Source organism: Leptosomus discolor, chromosome 11 (assembly GCF_034619465.1).
Source record: "Leptosomus discolor isolate bLepDis1 chromosome 11, bLepDis1.hap2, whole genome shotgun sequence".
Taxonomy (NCBI): domain Eukaryota; kingdom Metazoa; phylum Chordata; class Aves; order Leptosomiformes; family Leptosomidae; genus Leptosomus; species Leptosomus discolor.
In genome coordinates this window covers 18,125,713-18,145,811 of record NC_141401.1, presented here as the reverse complement: position 1 = coordinate 18,145,811, position 20,099 = coordinate 18,125,713, and the positions used below count along the sequence as shown (strand labels likewise).

At 53.9% G+C, this 20,099-nt stretch overlaps 4 non-coding genes across 4 annotated transcripts; 1 reads left to right on the top strand and 3 right to left on the bottom strand.

The window, feature by feature from the left end:
* The first annotated feature begins 5,323 nt into the window (after window positions 1-5,323).
* On the top strand, window positions 5,324-5,395 carry TRNAQ-CUG (transfer RNA glutamine (anticodon CUG)). Its single transcript has one exon. It is a non-coding gene; the product is annotated as a tRNA-Gln (tRNA).
* A 1,743-nt stretch (window positions 5,396-7,138) lies between these two features.
* TRNAS-AGA (transfer RNA serine (anticodon AGA)) lies at window positions 7,139-7,220 on the bottom strand. The gene has a single exon. It is a non-coding gene; the product is annotated as a tRNA-Ser (tRNA).
* An 8,525-nt stretch (window positions 7,221-15,745) lies between these two features.
* On the bottom strand, window positions 15,746-15,817 carry TRNAQ-CUG (transfer RNA glutamine (anticodon CUG)). The gene has a single exon. It is a non-coding gene; the product is annotated as a tRNA-Gln (tRNA).
* Window positions 15,818-19,805: 3,988 nt separating this feature from the next.
* TRNAM-CAU (transfer RNA methionine (anticodon CAU)) lies at window positions 19,806-19,877 on the bottom strand. Its single transcript has one exon. It is a non-coding gene; the product is annotated as a tRNA-Met (tRNA).
* Window positions 19,878-20,099: the final 222 nt, after the last annotated feature.

Genomic DNA, 20,099 nt, shown 5'->3' with positions numbered 1-20,099 from the left:
CTGGCCCTTCTTGTAGATGGCAAGCCTCCAGTCATCTGGGACCTCCCCTGTTAACAAGGACTTCTGATAAATGGTGGGTAGTGCTTTGGCCAGCTCCTCTGCCAGCTCCCTCAGTACTCAGGTGGATCCCATCTGGCCCCATAGACTTGTGAATGTCCAGGTGGCATAGCAGGTCGTTAACTGCTTCCTCCTGAATTATGGGGGGGGGTTATTCTGCTCTCAGTCCCCATCTTACAGGTCAGGGGGATGATTACCTTGCAGATTGCTTGTCTGACTATTAAAGACTGAGACAAAGAAGGCATTAAGTACCTCAGCCTTTTTCTCATCTGTGGTGGCAATGGTCCCTTCCACATCCAGTAGAGGATGGAGATTCTCCTTCGTTCTCTTTTTGTTATTAATGTATTTGTAGAAACATTTTTTGTTGTCTCTCATGACTGGCCAGCTTGAGTTCTAATTGGGCTTTTGCCTCTCTAACTTTCCCTCTACATGACCTAACGAGATCCCTATACTCTTCTTGAGTTGCCTGCCCTTTCTTCCAATAGTGGTAAACATTCCTTTTTTTTCCCCTGAGTTCTAGCACAAGCTCCCTGTTCAGCCAGGTTGGTTGTCTTCCCGGCTGTTTCATCTTATGGCACACGGGGACAGACTGCTCCTGCGACTTTAAGACTTTGTTCTTGAAGAATGTTCAGCCTTCCTGGACCCCTTCGCCCTTCAGGACTAGTCAGCCCTCTGGAAGTGCATGGTTGTGGTTTTGCTGAACCCCCTCCTTACTAGACCAAGAACAGAGAACTCCGTCATTTCATGAGTGCTAAGCCCAAGACGGCCTCTGACCACCAAATCTCCCACCAGACCTCCTCTGTTGTAAACAGTAGATCAAGCAAGGCACCTCCCCAATATCCTCCCTTACCATCTGTGTCAGGAAATTATCTTCCACACACTACAGGAACTTCCTGGACTGTTTCCTCTCTGCTGTGTTGTATTTCCAGAAGACATCTGATAAATTCAAGTCCTCCACGAGGACAAGGGCTAACATTCGCGAGACTTCTGCCAGCTGCTTGTAGAATGCCTCATCTGGCTCTTCATCCTGGCTGGGTGAGCTATAACAGATTCCCAGCAAGATATCTGCCTCGTTGGCCTTCTCCCTCATCCTTACCCATAAGTACTTGGCTTTGTCTTCACAATCATTAAGCTCTACACAATTGAAACACTCCCTAACACACAAAGCCACACCACTGCCTCTCCTTCCTTGCCTATCCCCTCTGAAGAGCTTATAGCCACCCATTGCAGCACTCCACTCATGAGAGTCATCCCACCATGTTTCTGTGATTGCAACCAAATCACAGCTATCCTACTGCACAATGTCTTTCAGGTCCTCCTGTTTATTGGCCACACTGTGTGCATTGGTGTAGATGCACTTAAGCTGAGCTGTTGATTTTAGTTCCAACACCGGCATGTCACTCCTAGGTTCAACAGTGGTGGGCCTTGTTTTGTCCCCTTTCCCCCCTGAGCCTAGTTTAAAGCCTTCTCGATGAGCCCAGACAACTCATATGCGAGAATCCTTTTCCTATTTCTAGAAGGCCAAACCCCATCTGTTGCCAGCAGGCCCAGTGCCATGTAAACCTCCCCGTTATCACAAAAAACAAAATTCCACCAATGATACCACCGTCTGATACGTGGATATTAATCAGGTGTGTTTTCCTATTCCTTTCAGCATTCTTCCATGCCACTGAAGGGACTGAGGAAAACACTACCTGTGCTCCTGAACATAGCAATCGCCGCAGTCCCCTCAAGTCCCTTTTGATAGCCTTTGGACTTCTCTCCGCAACCTCAGCGCTACCAGCCTGCATAACCGATAGTGGGTAGTGGTCAGAGAGCTGTACCAGACTAACATCTCTAACCCAGGCTCCAGGAAGGCAGCAGACTTTCCTGTGGAATGGGTGTGGTTGGCATATTGGGCCCTCCGTTTCCCTCAGAAGGGAACCACCTACAACAACTACCCTCCTTTTTTAATTAACAGAGGCAGTCATAATGTGTGGGGCTGACTGACTCTCCCTAGGCAACTCCCTGGATGGACCTTCATCTACCTCCTCATTTGTGTAGGGGCAACTGGGAAGGTGAGGGAGGCCAGGAGGGGATTTGCCTGCCACCCTGAGCAGGGACCTGTTTCCATTCCCCAGTTGTCTCTTAGGTCTCCTCCTTCTGCCTAGTGGCAAGAGGGTAGGGGGTCCTCTACTCCTTGTGGAGTCTCTGTTGTGTTGGAAATTTTGTTTGCATGCAGGGATATGGTCAAAGGGATTTAGCTTAGTTACAGCGATTTAGCTTGAACATCTAAATAATGTACTGTTATTACACAGGTGACAGAGGCTTACCTGACTATACATAAAAAGTAAGTACAGTTTATCATGTCCATCAAACCGCAACCCTCGATCAAGGACAGAAGCAAGAAACAAAGAGAAGGAAGGAGTTGATGAAGTTCTGGAAGATATCCCAAGATAAGAGAAAACTGTCAGGAACATGATAGTCTGGACCATACACACAGTGTCCTTAAAAGATTCTTGAGCGTACATGGTCAATTCAAGGAGTGGTTGGGACCCCCGACCAACCACCAGAGACTGTATGAGACCCCCAAGTATGCACACATCAAGCCTCGACCATGATTCAGCATGGTGCAAATTAGTTATGAATATGTATTAGCTGGATGTTGAATAATATATATTTTGGAACAGAAATGTGATCAACAGGTGTTCCCAGGTGTCCTTGATTTGTGGATTGATTCAATTGAGCACCTGGGCCTGAATAAAAACAGTATCTCTCCTGAATGTGTGGAATTGGGTTATTGCACACTGGGTAAAGAATCCACTTTTAGGACACCTCCATCTGCTGCCTTTGCCTCAGGGATGGTAGGGTGTGGCTCCACAAATCTATGTCCCTCTCACACTCCCTGATGTTCCTTAACCTTTCCACTTCCTCTTTCAACTCTGCCACCAGGCTGAGCAGATCACCCACCTGGTCACACCTCACACAGGTGTTGTCCCTGCTGCCCTCTGGCACGAGTGACAGGCTCAGGCACCCCCTGCAGCCAGAGACCTGGACAGCTGCAGGGAGCTCTGTCTGAGTTGCGACATTCCTTCTGGCGATGGCTTGCAGCTGAGTGGAAACCATAGCAGTTGGTCTCCAGAGCCAGGAGAGGGACTGCGCCTTGTCCTCACACCTTCCCTGCACACGTCAACTGCCACGCCATGCCCTTCTGATGCACCACGCCTACTTTGCCCATCCTGTTTGCCATGCTTCTGGTCACTTGTGCTTCCCAGGGGCTACTCTTGTCTATGAGGGGGTTGGCCACTGACCCTCGTCAGAAACTTACTCTTCCCACTGGGCGTGAGGGGGTGGGGCTAGGGCACCCTCTCACTCCCTGTGCTTAAGTTGCCTTGGTCTTGCCACAGTTTTGGTGCTTCAGGAAGGATCCCCTGGAGCGATTCCCTGCTCCAGAGCCCTTCACCTCAGTGACTACTATTCAGTCTTCCTTTTGCAGCGGATGTACTTGTATAAGCCTTTCTTTTTGCTCCTCATGGTTCTTGCCAGATTCGGCTCAAGGTGGGAGATCAGGTCAAGACGTTCTCCCTGAAGTTGAAGGCCACTGGCAACATGCGTGGGGAGTATGAACCTTGGGGTGAGCAATGAAGGAAATGAGGTAGTTTCTGATGGCCACATGAACCGCTCTTTCACAAGTCTTTCAGCATGGTGAGAGTTCAGGGGTTTCAGGACCCCTGGATCTGTCAGTACCCAGAGACTCAAGGCATTTCTGCTTCTGTCCTGATTGCTGCAGCCTGTCCCAGAACCACTGTATCCAGTCAGCAGAGTGGATCACCACGTGTCCCATGTGCCCCTTCACACACTACCTCCCCAGGCCACAATCCACTACACAGGGTTGCAGAGCCCAAATGCAGGGCTCGTTCTGGGACATTAATGCCTTGATCACAGATGTCCATTGGCACTGGGGAAGGAGAGAGCAGCAGCCAAAATTTCACCTGTCCTCAGGCAAGGTAAAACTTACCCTGTGCATGCACCAGTCACCAGAAAGCAGACCAGAACTGTCAGGGGTGCAGGAACTTTGAATGAGGAGACCTACAGTGTGAAAAAAGCCTCTGCCAGAAGAAAGAAGACAGCAACCCCCAGGAAAGGAGGAGATAAGCACAGGCCTCAGGCATCATCCTGCTCAGGGAGCAGTAGGAGATTGCCTGGGTGGGAGCCACGGGCAGCTCAGGCTCTTGAAGCTTTGTTGCTGCCTGTCAGGATTCTGGGACTGTTTCTATGGGCACAGGTGGCAAGCAGACTGAGGCTCACTCCTGAAAGATGTTTGTTTCCATTGCAGTTTCTCAGCATGGGACAAAGCCCCTCCAGACTCTGGCAGGAGCATAGACAGTACTAGACCTGCACACTCCCACAGCACTGAGGGTGGGAGCTTCAGAGTGGTCAGTGGGAAAAGATACAAACATGCCATTAATCTGGCACGCTTTGGAAATTACTTGAACCGATCCTTCTTCCCCTAGCCATTTTCCTCCTCCTTCGCTCTTCCCCTTCCCTGCAATCCACTGCAGTGCCTTCCTTTACTGAACAATGAAACGGTACTTTATGTGAGTGCTGCAGCAAGGAGCCAGCAGAATTAATTTGACTTCGGGCTTTGTAGTTCAGCTGTTGCAGACTGAAATGGGAGTACCCAAAATGTCCACGTGATGGCAGCAAGAGAACATACATGGAATTTCAGTTTATCCCGGCTCAGCTGTTCACATACTTTTTCACTAGATGCTCAGCCTGACAAATGGAACCTTCCTCTCTAGAAGAGAAAGCCTTCTGAGGCTGCACAGAAACAGGAGAGGCAATAATTTACACAGGCAGATTGACAGGCTGTCCAACACAGGGGTGAAGGGAGGCATCAGCAGAAACCACAGTGCAAGCGTCAAAATGCTGATTGCTGGCCATGAATGTACTCAGTGGGGGGCAACGTTGAAAAGGTTCAGCTAGAAACTTCATAACCAGGTCTAATTATGTGAAAGTAAGATTCTCACAGATTAGCAGGCTGGGTGTTGTAAGAGACGGTATACTAGACTTGGGCCAAGAGCTCTGCTACTCTCTTGAAAGGCCCTGTGAGTAGAGAGTGCCCAGTGGTCCTGGAGGAAAGCTGCACTTGGTGCTGGCCAGGGAGACAGAGTAACTGCAAGGATAAGCCATGAGCACATGGCTCAGATGGGGTGGCCACAGGGAAAAAAAATAAAATAAAATTTAAAAAATAAAATAAAATGAAAATAAGCACAGATGTCCAGGAGGTCCCATGGTGTAATGGTGAGCACTCTGGACTCTGAATCCAGTGATCTGAGTTCAAATCTCAGTGGGACCTTAGCCTTTTGGCTCCCTCCGGGCTTTCCTCAGCCTGCTTAGTCTACTGCAGTCTCCAGCCCATTTCCTTCCTCAAGATCATGGTATCTGCTCGTACCACTGTAGCCTCTGATGCTGCTTCTCCCTGAGTGACAATGGGGAGGACACTTTGTTCCTCCCTTACAGGCTTCAGTGGGCAGCCAGGGATCTCCCAGAGCTGCCGAGCACCTGGAGCTGCAGCTCAGGCCAGGCTGACCCACACAGGAGGCCAAATGACTCCTCAGTCCTCCACTGGGCCCTGAATCCTTACATCTGGTCCTGAAGACCAGGTCTGCTGCATGCCCTGTCTCCTTGTCAGGGGTCCAGCCCCTGCCAGAGGGTTTCCAGCACGGCTGCTCCCCTGGATGGGTGTGCACATGTGAGTCACAGGAAGCAATAAATCTCAAAGATGCTTCAAGCCCCAGCGGGCTGAGTCTTTCATATCTGGACATTTGCCTGCTTCCTTCTTGGCTTTTTTGCAGGTTCTGGTTTTGTAGATGGGACCAGTGGGGCTGCTGTTCTCCCTAGAAGTTGGAAAGACCTTCCTGAGGTCTTTCTGGCTGATGGCAGGCCTTGGTAAGCCAGAGGGTGGCTTGGCCACGTGTCTCTGGCCTTAGAGGCTACAAGGAGCACAGCTGGGCTGAGATGTGGATGAGACAAAAGTGTCTGCTGGGAACCAAAGCCTCTGAGAATTTCCAGGGCTTCACTTGTATACCTGAGTGGATACAGGGCAGAGGCACAGGGTAGACGGGCAAAAACCACCCCGCTCTTATCGCCAGTGACATTTGCAGGAAGGCATAGCACTACCAGGGCCTCATGCAGCACCTCAGGAGCCCTGGGCACTGAAAGAGGTCAGAAGTTCTGAGTCTTTGCTTCCAACCATGTAGCCACCAGGCCAGAGGCTGTGCCCGGGATCCAAATACAGGCCTGGCATCAACCTCTTGTGTAGGACAAAGACACTAGAATTCCCAGGCAGGAACTTGTATTAAAACCTGGTAAAACTCTGGTAAACCTGGCGATGGAGACCCAGCTCAACATGACTCAAGCATCAGTTTCAGTTGTCTCAGCTTGTCAGCACATTTCAAACAGGATGGAAATGGTAATAGGATGGAAAAAGGCCCCAGGCCACCTAGTCCGTCTAACTGGTCTTCCCTGAAGTAGAACCGGCCTTGTCCTCCTCCCACCTGCAGAGCCACGGACATGCTTGCTTATGGATATAAATTTGGTGATTGCACTGCCAAATGGGAAGGGAGAATTAGCTTTGTCCTGAGGACACGCACTGCTTTGCGAATGAAGATCTGTGCTGTGCTGTGACTGCAGTCCGTGAGGTTTCTTCCCTTCATTTTAGCACTGAGGGCCATGCTGTGCATGCTGTCTTTGGAGATGAGCTGCTGCGGTTTCAGGTGTAGAGGAGAGAGCTGGTGGGGTTGTGCTGCTTGGGTTGTCAGTGGAGATCAGGCTATTAAGTTCTGCTCAAGAAGCAACAACATGGAACTTCTTTTCATGGCTCATACTCAGCACTGGTCCATTCTCGTTCCCCAACTTGCCTATCTTGTCATGGGGAGCAGGATTTCCTATCCATTCAGGATTTTCTAGGGGGAGGTGAGGAAGAGATCCGTGAGCAACTGGTTTTACTGTGTCAGTGGGTGCCCCCTGTGTCAGTGGGGGCTCTGCCCAACAGCCGCAGTGTGATTAATTGGAGGCAGCCCAAAAGCAGACTGCACCCCGTAGTTGGCAGGATTCGAACCTGCGCGGGGAAACCCCAATGGATTTCTAGTCCATCGCCTTCACCACTCGGCCACAACTACCTGCTCCAGCCCTCCCTGCCCTGCTCATCCCATGCTGGGAGAACTGACACACGGCTCCCTGGCACTTTCAGGGCCACGCTCCACTCAAAGCCCTGCACTTGGGTGCTGCGCTCAGCGTGCCACGTACCGGGCTCCCAGAGGCCTTGAGAGGCGGAACCCCAGGGGCTACAGCTGCAGCTCCCAGTGCCTTCTCCTCAGACGGGCAGCTGGGATATCCCAACACAGGGGGCTGCTTTCATGCCCCACCTGCCCTCTTGACTGCTTCCAGGGAAGAAGGGGAGGCAGCTGTGTGGAGACAACCAGGGATGGTGGTTCTTGTGGGGTGGGATATTACACCCCGCTTTGCTTCTCAGATTTACCTGAGGAGGACTCCAGGACTGCTGTGAGCACTAGGGTGGGCACACTGCTGCCGGGGTGATGGTGACCTCCTGGCAGCACCTCCAGCCTCTTGGGGACGGAGGGTGGTGTCAGCCCTTGAACAAGTACCCTGAGTATCGTGCAGCTTGTTGGGGTGTGTAGAGGGAATGGCTTGTGTGAGTGGGAGAGGTCTATAGAAAGGGCAAGGTGGAGCCTGGCTGAGAAAAACTGTGGAAGGGTAGAAGGAGAATAAACGGGAGACGTGGGTGAGGACAACAGGAGAGAGTTTGTTTTGGTGGAATAGGTTTGCCTAGAGCTTTTTGCCAGAACTGGTCAGGAATGACAATGCCTGATCAGGGACCAGAAGGCCAAACGATCTGGAAAAGTGATCATCTCCACCATTAGATGAAAGCGGTCCCTATTCCCTTTTGGCTTTGGAGCAGGACTATTTGGAAAGTGGGTTTAAGGTGTCAGTGTGGAGGTGGTGCATCTGGCAGTGCCTGTCTGCATGCAGAGCAAGGGTGGGAGGTGGTTGCAGTTGAGAGGGTGAGCATGAGGAGGGCCCGCCCTAACCCTTCCTTGCAGTCACTCTGCCTACGTCCAGACCTGAAAAACAGTGTTTTCCTCCTTTCCACTCCATACCCACCCCCTGGAGTTTATTCCCACAACACCAATGAAAGAGAGATGAGCCATGACTGTTTTCGATGTTTGAGAACAACTCTTGAGAGGACTGAGACGTTAGCTGAAAGGTCTGTGGTAACATTCAGGTCTGACCAATTGGGACACTGGTCTTTGACACCCCCCCCCGCAGTAACGCGTGGTTACTGTGGGTGACATTTCTGTTATTTCCATTTTTTCTTGCCCTCCCGCTGAGCACTACTGGCAAGAGGATGGCTCTCACTTCTTTATCCCACCTCTCCGCCTTCCTACCTGACATGTTGGGAGACGCCGATAAGGTGCCACCTCAGTCTTCCCTTCCCCAGGAAGGAGCTCATGAGGGCTGCAACCCTGCCCAGAAACCCAGCTCCCAGGGTGCTGCGGGACTGGGTCCATTCTGAAAGTCTGTTCTTTGCTGGCTGAGGAGGGAGCAAGGATGCTTAGCATAGGATTTCCAAGGGAAATCATTCCCCCGTTGTAATGGGTTTGCGTGGGAAAGTTTTGGTTGCGGGAGGATTACAGGGGTGGCTTCTGTGAGAATACAGCTCCCCCGTTACAGCCAATGCCGGACGGCTCTAAGATGCGCCCGCTGCTCTCCAAGGCCGAGCCAGTCAGCGATGGTGGTAGCGACTCTGGGACAGCGTGTTTCAGAAAGGGAAAAGCTATTGCGCAGTAGTAGCAGTAATTGCAGCGAGAGAGAGGATTGAGAATATGTGAGAGAAACATTTCTGCAGACACAAAGGTCAGTGAAGAAGCGGGGGAAGGAGGTGCTATAGGTGCCAGAGCAGAGATTCCCCTACAACCCGTGGTGAAGACCATGGTGAGGCAGGCTGTCCCCCTGCAGCCCATGGGCGGTGGAGCAGATGACTGCCTACACCCCGTGGAGGACCCTACGTCGGAGTAGCTGGATGCCTGAAGGAAGCTGTGACCCCGTGGGAAGCCTGCACCGGAGCAGGCTCCTGGCAAGACCTGTGGACCCATGGAGAGAGAGAAGCCCACGCTGGAGCAGGTTTGCTGCTGGTGACCCCGTGTGTGGGGGGGGGGGGGGGGGGGGGGGGCCATGCTGGAGCAGTTTGTGAAGAACTGTAGCCCGTGGGAAGGACTCACGCTGGAGAAGTCATGGAGGACTCTCTCCCATGAGAAGAGCCCCACACTGGAGCAGGGGGAGCGTGTTAGGAGTCCTCCCCCTGAGGAGGAAGGAGCAGCAGAAACAACAGTGTGATGAACTGACCCCAACCCCCATTCCCTGTCCCCCTGCGCTGCTCAGGGGGAGGAGGGAGAGAAATGGGGAATAAAGTTAAGCCCAGGAAAGAAGGGAGGGGTGGGGGGAAGGTGTTTAAAGATTTGGTTTTATTTCTCATTGCTCCTCTCTGTAATAAAAAATTACATTTTTTCCCAAGTCGAATCTGTTTTGCTCATGACGGTAAATGCTGAGTGATTTCCCGGTCCTTATCTTGACCCACGAGACTGTTGTTCTATTTTTGTCTCCCCTGCCCAGTTGAGGAGGGGGAGTGATAGAGCAGCTTTGGTGGGCACCTGGCATCCAGCCTAGGTCAACCCACCACACGTGTTGCAGCCTTGCCTTTCACATTGGCTGAGCGGGTCTTGCCCTGCCTGTTGGTTCCTGCGCTCCCCCACAGCTCGGAGCTTGTCATAGATCATAGAAAATTTCGGGCTGGAAGAGACCTTAAAGATTGTCTCATTACAACCCCCCTGCCGCGGGTAGTGACATCTTCCACTAGACCAGGTTAATCAAAGCCCCGTGCACCCTGGCCTTGAACACTTCCTCCGAGGGGACATCCCCAACTTCTCTGGGCAACATATTCCTGTGTCTCACTACCCACAAAGAATTTCTTCCTAATAATTTGAACTAAATCTACCTTCTTTCATTTAAAAACCATTACCCCTCATCCTCTCTCTCTATGGTCGCTGATAAAGAGTCCCTCCCCACCTTCCCATGCTTAAAGGGGCTGCTGTAAGATCTCCCCAGAGCCTTCTCTTCTCCGGGCTGAACAACCCCAACTCTCCCACCTTATCCTCAAAGGGAAAGTGCTCCAGCCCCCTGATCATCTTTGTGGCCCTCCTCTAGACACACTCAAGCAGGTTGATGTCCGATAAGGGCAAGCTGGGGGCCCCAGAGCTGAACACAGTACTCCAGGTGGGCTCTCACGAGAGCAGACTAGGTGAGAGTCACCTCCCTTGACCTGCTGCCGTGCTGCTTTTGATGCAGCCCCAGGATGCGATTCCTTTCTGGGCTGTGAGAGCACATTGCTGGCTCATAGCCAGTTTTTCATCCAACAGAACTCCCAAGTCCTTCTACATAGGGCTGCTCTCAAGCCACTCATCGCCCAGCCTGTATCTGGGCTTGTGATTGCCCCGACTCAGGTGCAGGACCTTGTGCTTGGCCTTGTTGAACTTCATCAGGTTGGCACGGGCCCACCTCTCCAGCCTGTCAAGGTCCCTCTGGATGGCATTCCTTCCCTCCAGCGTGTCAGTCACAGCGCTCAGCTTGGTGTCATCTGCCAACTTGCTGAGCGTGCACTCAATCCCACTCTCCATGTCCCCAACAAAGAGGTCAAATAATACTGGTCCCAATACAGACCCCCGAGGAATGCCACTCGTCACAGGCCCCCACCTGGACAGTGAGCCATTAACCACAACTCTGAGTGCAAACATCACGAGCATGATGCTTCCTAATATCAGAACAATTTGTCTATGTCCCAGGCTCATGAGGCCAGTTATCCAAAAGTCTCAGGGCAGTGCGCAGGGAGATCTGAAGGGGGTTTGCGTCACATGTATTGCCTTTGTCACATTGCCTTCTTCGTTTTGAGCATGGCCACAAGCCGTGGTGAAATTGAGCCATGATGGCCACTTCAAGTCAGCTCTCAAGTGCTCTAAGTGCAGGCATTAAGGCTAACCCTGAGAGACTCTTCTCCAACGGGTCAACGTAGACACAGAGAAGACTGTGGGTAGGTTCAGGCAGAAGGTCAAGACTGCACAATCCCACATGGAAGAAGAGATGCACCTCTCCAGGGATTAGCCAAAGCTCAACGGCAAAGAAAGACCCTTGTGGGCTACAGGGAAGCCCCTTGCGGGTCAGGAGTGAGGGCCGTGAAGACCTTGTTTATGCTCATCAGGCTCTAGCACGGACTTGTTTTGTGCTCAAAGAGATGCCTGTGTTCTTCCCTGAAAGAGACCCACACCCAAATGGAGCTGTTCTCATCAGCAAGGGCATCCCCCGAGGCCAGACTTGGATGGGCTGCTTTTGAGGAGAGGCAGAGGGCAGGGAGCCAAAAGCTCACGGCTCTTTTTCCTGTGTCAGGACTGGCGTGGCCCCGTTCCACACATTTCAGGCTACAAAGGGCCATCGGATCAGTCTCCCAGAACACCTGGGAGTCATCGTGATGTGGAAGAGTTGGGAAAACCCCTGAACTCCAGGCAAACAGGAGTCACCCTGCTGTGGACTTCCCTGAATACTCTGCCCCGGCCTCAGGCGTGCCAGGGATAACAGAGCTCTTAGGCTCACTCCTCCCAAAGTGCTGCTTTCCTCAAGATCATTTCCACACATTTTAACACTGTTCCCAAAACAACCGGTACTTCTGTGGAATCTCATGCCATAGCTGCCTTCCAAGTCATTGCCCAACCTAGCAGCCATCAGAACACAGGCATCTCTTTGATCACAAAAACAGGCCGCGGTAGAGACTGACTAACGAGAGCAAGGTCCTCATGGCCATCACTCCTGCCCACAGGATTCTTCCCTGCAGCACACCGTGGTCTTCCCTTGATGTTGACTTTTGCCTGGAGACGTGCGTCCCTTCTCCCGTGTGGGATACTGCAGTCCCGGCCTTCTGCCTGAACGTACCTACAGCTTTCTGTGTGTCTAGGATGGCCCGTGGGGAGAAATGTCTCTCAAGTTCATCCAGAGTGTCTGCACTAAAAGCTCCTGAGAGTCGATTTGAAGTGTCCCTCGCAGCTGAAGTTCTCTGTGACTGGTGGCCGTATTCACCTTCAAGAAGGCACTGTGAGAAAGGCAATCTGTACTGGGTCCAGTCTTATTCAATATATTCATCAACGACCGGGATGAAGGGACAGGGTGTACCCTCAGCAAGTTTGCTGACGATACTGAAGTGGGAGGAGTGGCTGATAACACCCAAAGGCTGTGCTGCCATTCAGCGAGATCAGGACAGGCTGGAGAGCTGGGCAGAGAGGAACCTAGTGAGGTTCAATAAGGGCAAGTGCAGGGTCCTGCACCTGGGGAGGAATAACCCCATGCACCAGTACAGGTCAAGGTGCTGGAGAAGGACCTGGGAGTTCTGGTGGACAGCAAGTTAATCAGGAGCCAGCAATGTGCCCTTGTGGTAGCCTGGGCTGCACTAAGAAGAGTGGTGAGCAGGTCGAGAGAGGTTCTCCTTCCCCTCGACTCTGCCCTGATGAGGCCACATCTGGAGTACTGTGTCCTGTTCCGGGTCCCCAGGTTAAGGAGGGCCAAGGAAAAACAGGACAGAGTCCAGCAACAGGCTGCTAAGATGATGAGGGGACCGGAGTATCTCTTCTGTGAGACCTGCGGCTGTTCAGCCTGGAGAAGAGAAGACTGAGAGGGGACCTTATCAGCACTTAAAAATATCTAAAGTGTGGGTGTCGAGAGGATGGGGCCAGTCTTTTTCCAGTGGTGCCCACTGACAGGACAAGGGACAACGGGCACAAACTGGACCGCTGGAAGTTCCGCCTGAACAGGAGGCAAAACTTCTTTGCTCTGAGGGTGGCAGAGCACTGGAACAGGCTGCCCAGGGAGGCTGTGGAGTCTCCTTCCCTCGAGATATTCAAACTCACTCAGATGCAGTCGTGTGCAATGTCCTCCAGGCGAAAGTACTTTAGCAGGGGGGGTGCACTAGGTGATCTCCAGAGGTCCCTTCCAACCCCTACCGTTCTGGCATTCTGGGATTCTGGGACTCCATATTACGCAACCCTGCATACAACCTTGATACCTTGGAATTAATTGGCATTAGAAGGCTGGGGCACACATTCATCACTTCGAAGTTCAGTTGTATGAAGCGCAAGTACAACATGTCAGATGAAAGAGGGAAGGGCTTAGTCACCACTGAGCCTCAGCAAGCGAGAGCTACGAGGAGTTCAGATGCTTCATGAGCAAGGAATGTGTGTGGCACCGCAGGGCTCTGGGACACCCCATAAAAGCCTGCGCAGCTCCAGGCTCTGCATCCTCCTCTCTCGCCTCCCTTTCCTTGAGGAACAAGGTAAGCCTGAGACTGCTCCATCTCTCTCTCTATGGGCTGAACTGCTGTCATGGTGGCTACTCAGGTCAATACTTGAGCTGCCCAGTTTGGCCATGGAATGGAATTCTTAAAGGCTCTCACCTCTTTCCCTTTCGATGGTGGTGGCCGGGGATAGGTGGGAAGAGCAGAAGGGGATCGATGGGGCACAGATGCAGGGAGGTGCGCCCAACAGAATTTGCGCCTTTAGCAGATGGACTCTAACCAAATGGCCAAGTGCATCCAGTGCCTTCTTCAATGCAGCAGTGCTTGCGCTGGGGGTGGGCTGTGATCACTCTTTCCACAGGGGCTTGAAACCCACTGTGCTGGCTCCTTTCCCACAAGTGGGACAGCCTTCCTGTGCTGTGCAGCTTGGAAGGCACGATGAGGGCCGTGGGAGCTGTAGGCACAGTGTGTGTTTTTTCAGAGGGGATTTCTGAGACACCTGTTCACTCCAGCCTGTTTGTGCTGGGATAACCGCATCCACCTTCACCCATGCTGCTGCACCAGGAAATGCAGGAGGAGGTCCTGGTGGAATCAGCAACCAGTAAGGCACATCGGTGCTCCCAGGCCTTCAAATGTAACCTTGGAAGTGAGCTGTCACGCCCTGTGTGTGCTGGCAAGCTCATCTGGAGGCCCTTTCTGGACATGGAGCTAGAAAGGGAGATGGAGGGCAGGAAGGTGTACCTGCAGAGAGCGCTGCAGAAATGATAGACTGGCTGATAACGGGGTTCCTTTTTCCCCTCTGCTCTGTGTTTCAGCTTTGCCTCCCTCTCCGAGAGATGTCTTGCTTCAGGCCCTGTCCCCCACGCCCCTGCGGCTCCTGTGGCCCAACCCCACTTGCAAGCAGCTGCAGTGAGCCCTGTGTCGCCCGCTGCGCTGACTCGACGGTGGCCATCCAGGCCTCGCCGGTGGTGGTGACCCTGCCGGGCCCCATCCTCACCTCTTTCCCTCAGAGCACAGCCGTGGGATCCTCTCTGTCAGCTGCTGTTGGGAGCTCCCTCAGCGCCGGGGGGGTCCCCATCTCTTCTGGAGGCTCCCTTGGTCTGGGGGGGTCTGGGCTCTGTCTGCCTCCCCCCCGCTGCGGTCTGAACTGCTGAACCTGCCGGATCATCCCCTGTGGAGCGGGAGGGAAGATGAGGACTCTGCAGCAGCAGGAGCTTAGCTCCGGCTTGCAGACGGCATGGGTGTCCTCATCCCACCCGGCAGGAGGGACCTGTGCCCGCTGCTCCTCGCTGCACGGCAGGCCTCGCCGTGCCTCCCCTGGCTCTGCTTTGCTCTGAGCTCCTCGAGAAAGGGCTCGTTCTCTTCTGCTTTGCTGAACCTCCTGCTGACGGGGGGAGGGTGCTGGAGTTAGGGGCTGCTCTCGGTGGGCTGGGATTGCCACCAGGTACAGCAGAATGGGGAAAGGCCAGTGCTTTGAGTGGAGATTGTCCTCCTAGGGTAATGGGCCGTTCTCTGTGCCTCCCTGTACCCTGTCGCCGTCTTTCTTGGTCTCTGTTCTGTGCCACTGCACTTGCTCCTTCTCATTAAAGACTTTGTGCAGCATAGCTGGAGACTCGTGCTGGTTTGTCCTCCTCCTTCTCCCTCGATTAGCCACCCACCCTGCAAGGAAGAAGGACAACCTGCCCTCTCCCACAGTAGCAACTATTTTGCCAAGCTTGGATCATGCAAGTTGTGGGTGGCACTCCCCGAGATGATACCAGAGCAACAAAAATAAGCCAGGCGGCGAGCGAGAGACAGAAAAGCCTGAGAGACATAGAGAAAGCAAGAGGCAATGGACAGGGCTGGAAGTACAATAATACCACACACAGTAAAACTATGAGGTTGCTGAAATGGGCTACTGATGCTCAGGGAGTTTTGAACATCTCCATCTTTGGAGGTGTCGAACATCGACGCAAACAGCACCATGAAAAAAGTCCTCTACTTGGTCCTGCTTTGAGCTGGGTTCGCACTGCATCATCTCCACCTCATCTGTTGTGTGATTCTCTGAGGCCCTGCTGGATGCCCTCATCCAGGAGCAGCCCTCAAGCACAATGACACCGAGAGTGGATGGGGGTGCGTTGTCAGCAAAGCAGCAGAGGTTTGGTGAGCACAGGGCAGGAGAAGGGGCACTGCTGTCGGTGGTAGGGCTGGGAGCACAGGAAAGGAGGGAGGATCAGGGGTCTTTAAAGAATTGATCCAAGAGGAAGGCTGTGAAGGTGAAAGCATGGTGAGGAAAGCCCGGAGGGAGCCAAAAGGCTAAGGTCCCACTGAGATTTGAACTCAGATCACTGGATTCAGAGTCCAGAGTGCTCACCATTACACCATGGGACCTCCTGGACATGAGCTTTCTTTCCCCTCTGGCCACCCCATCTGAGCCATGTGCTCCTGGCTCAGCCCAGCAGTCTCTCTGTCTCCCTCGCCCGCTCCAAGTACAGCGCTCTTCCTCTGCAACCAGCCAGTCTCTGCTCGCACAACCCTTCAGGGGAGATGCACAGCGCTCTCGGCAAGCCTGGCATGCCCTGTCTGACTACACCCGGACTGACTGCCTCGGAGCATCCTGATTTTGCATAAATACACCTGCCTATCAAGTTTCCACACAAACCTCTTCAACATTGCACCTCACTAAGTACATTCACGGCCAGACAGCGCTGCTTCCATGTTTGCACGTGCGGTCTCTGCTGATGCCTCCCTTCACCCCCGTGTCGGACAGCCTGTCAATCTGCCTCTGTGTGTTCTTGACTCTCCTCTTTCTCGCCTTGTAGCTCATACTAAGCAGCCAGGTATCCCTATTCTCCATTGCAGTCCTAGCAAAGCTCCTCACCTTGCCGAACGAGGCGACCGAGAGAGGGCAGGGGACGAGGTTGAACTGAGGGAAGAGATGGCAGGAGGACCCAAAGCAGCTTGTTTTGGGTTGCACAACATGGACTGTGTTCCTCTGCTCGCACAGTCCTGGATGGCCTCCAGTCTGGGTCTTTCTCTCCCGGACACGCTGTTCCCCCCCTACCCCAAAGAGGCCTGCCATCAGTGGGAATGATATTTTCTCCCCTGAGGCTGCTCCAGACTCAGGTACATATTACTGTGAGCCTGAGGCAACCACCTCCTGGTACCTCTGGACTGCCTGAAGCACTGGGCTGGCATCCGATACTGCTGAACCCAGGAGACAGGCCATGCCAAAGCCTAAGCTATCAAATGGCAGGTTACATTCAGAGAGGGCATGAGAAACAGCCAGTCACCGGAGAAGGGTTAAATCTGTACAGAGTCACTACTCTGAAAGCATGCCCCGGAGAAGCAGCATCACTGAGGGCTTTCCTCATCCACCCCTGGGACCTGCAGGACCGAGAAGGGTGGGAGGAGTATCCGGGAGGAGCAAGAGCAGGGCCTCTTGCAAAGAGGTGGAGGGACCCCTTTCCCATGCAGGTGCCGTGCCACTGCCGGAGGAGGGATGTCCCTTCTGGGGCTGAGACAGCCTTTCTCCAAGCAAGGGAAGGTGTTCCTGGGGCTCTGCTAGGCCCACTCAGCACTTGGGGAGAAAGGATTCTGGGCCAATGGGTTGTGTGGGCCCGTGCAGGCAGCTTTCTTGCTCAGGCCTTTGTGCCCTTGGTGTCCTTCCTGGCAGCTCTGCCTGCTGGGGCTTCCAGAGTCCCCACTCTGTTTGCTTCCCCAAGGTCATGTTGTCTGCTCCTACCACTGTAGACTCCGCTGCTGCTCCTCCCTGGGGTACGCTGCGCAAAGGACACATTGCGCCCCCCTTACAGGCTTCAGTGGGCAGCCCGAGATCTCCCAGAGCTCCGCAGCCCCTCGGAGCTGCAGCTCAGGCCAGGCTGGCTCACAGAGGATGCCAGGCCACTCCTGGCTCCTGCACTACTGAAAACTTTTGGGTACAGTGCAGACCTTGGAGAGCCAGAGAGCCACCTTCACACAGCAGAGGACCCCTCGCCTTCTCTTCTTCAGGCTGAACAAACCCAGCGCCTTCAGCATCTCCCTCAATCACAACATTATCCGGCATGGTCGGATTCCACCTTAGGCATGTCTCCTCTTCCTCCTCCAGTGTGCACAGGAAGATCTCTTCTGTGGCTCATGCTGCTTGAGGGCAGGCCTTCCGAGAAATGCTACCAGTGCTTGTGCAACCCGTGGTGGGATTGTGTGAGGATTGACTCTGACCCGTCAGCAGTGCTGAAGGGAAATGCCCCAGAGCTTGCCATGTCCCTCTTGGCCTCTTACTGCTGGGCCTTTACTCCCAGGTGCCCCTCTTCCCACGGGTGCTCTCCATGCTTGCTGGTGAGGAACTTCATGGAAGGAGCTTGACTACAGGGCACCTCAGGACGACACTAGTCCAAACGCCGGCTCAAAGCAGGGCTAGCTCCAAAGGTAGAGCAGGCTGCTCAGTGCCTGAGCCCCATTGAAACCTGAGCGTGATACCCAGGCAGGGAGAATCCCAAAGTTCTCTGAGCGCCTGCTCCGGTGCTTCAGCACTCCCTGCGAGTGTCTGAAGGATCCAGGGCAGTGCCCTGCAGCCTGCTGTTTCCAGGTGGGCAAAGCACTGTGGGGCCGGGTGAAAGAAAAGCTTGTCTGCGTGGGCCAGGAACCAAACCTGGGTCAACTGCCTGGAAGGCAGCTATGCTCACCACTCTACCACCAACGCACCTCAGGCCTTCATCCCTCCGGCTCCTCCTCTTCCGAGCCTGGGCGGCCTCCTCCTGCCAGGCCCCTGCGCACACACACGACCTCAAGGTGCTTGCCTGTGAGTGCTTTCTCTCTGGGTAACACGGCAGCTAGGGAATCCCGACATGCACTACTCACCGCCTAGGCGAGATCAGCACTGGCGACTGCCCACGCTTGCAGCACCACACGGGACAAACCGGGACTGAACTCCGTGCAGCGACACTGCACACACCGATCCTACAGACCAGGCTTCGGCAGACCTGCTGCTCTGCATGTGGGACGGAAGGTATCCTTGTCCAGCACTGATCTCCCGTCCTAAGCAGCCAGAGGGAAAGAAAACGGTCGGGCCTCTCTCTTGTTCATGCTGCTCGGAGTGCGCGGGCTGCTTCTGGGGGTGCTGCTAATGGAAACGCTCCCCGTCTGTGTTCGTAGCTGTGCCAGCTACTCATGGACCCCGCACTCGTGTGTGCGTTTCTGTGCATGTAGCTGTGGTGGTTTAAGCACCGAGCCAAACACCCACCCAGCTGCTCACTCCTTTCCCCACCTTCAGTGGGGTGCAGGGCACAGAAAACTGGATGAGAAAGTTCATGGGTCAAGACAAACGCAAGGACATGGCTCAGCAAAACCGTTGTGGACCAGGGAGTGACTGGATATAAAAGTGACGGACTTTGCACCGAGAAGAGTTTGGACGTAAAGAGATTTATCCTACAGCGGTATCCACTATGGAATGAAGACTGACACCCAGTGCAAGCCATAGTCCTGTGGATGGCCCATTGCCCGCAGAGCCAGACGTGGCCTCACAGTCAACATCCAAGCGAACCTGTGGCTACTGGCCCCTCAGTTACTCAGGTAGTAGGGAGCTCACCTGCAGATACCCGTGCTGTGTTCCTGCTGCCAACTCCCGAAGCACTGGGACAGGGAGGACTTCTGGAAGAGGCCGCCCTGGATTGTCTTTGAGGGGTCATTGCAATCGAAAGGTCATGGCCTGGCAAGGGAAGGAGCAAGGCATCCTGGAGCTCCATCACGGGTGCCCTCCATGCCACAAACTTCACCTTGGCTCAGTGTTGTGGAGGCAGTTGGAACCAGCCATATCTGGCACAGGGCTGCCTCTTATCTCTTCTATAGAGAGGCCACCCTGCAGCACCCCTGCCGCCCTCCACTACCAACATCTGGCCACATATAGCCAATACAGTGTCCATAGGCAATACCCGCTTGGCCCTGCTCAGCAGACAGAGCAGGACAAAGAAAGCCCCCGGGTGGCAGAGTCAATCGCATTGGTGTTTCCCAAAGTAGCAGCAGCCTTGTCCTCCTCCCCACCTGCGGATTGCTGGAGGTCCCTGCTTGCAGCTGGGAAGTTGGGATTGAGATGCCTGATGGGAAAGGAGAAAGACCCGTGTTGCCAGGACACCCACTGCCTCGTGGGGGGAGCTCTGCCTACTGCTCGACACCCACCCATCTGCCTTGGGAGGGTCACTTTGGGATTGCTGGCTCCTGAGGCCTCCTAAGATAGCAAAGGTGAAAGAAGGGGGCAGCGGCAGAGAGTAGGCTCTCAGGGTGTGGGAAAGGCATGGCCATGGGTACTCAGAGAGCTGGAGCCGTGCAGGCTAAAACTTGCTGGGAGAGGCAGCCACCACGAGGAATCAGGAAAAAACTCAATTAGCAGAGGATGGTTTCGATCCATCGACCTCTGGGTTATGGGCCCAGCACGCTTCCGCTGCGCCACTCTGCTCCTGGAGGGTGTCAGCTGGCACCTCCTGCAGCCCTGCCGGCTGCTCCCTGGCACTGCCAGCACTCATGCCTCCTTCCCTTCCTCTGTCCTTTTTCCCTTGCCCGAACTGGGAAAATGTCTCCCTGGAAACCTCACTGGTAGCGGGCCTGCTATGGGCAGCGCAAAGGCCTTGCTTTGCCCTTCTCCCCACATCTCCTGCCATAACCCTGCCTGGGCACTTTC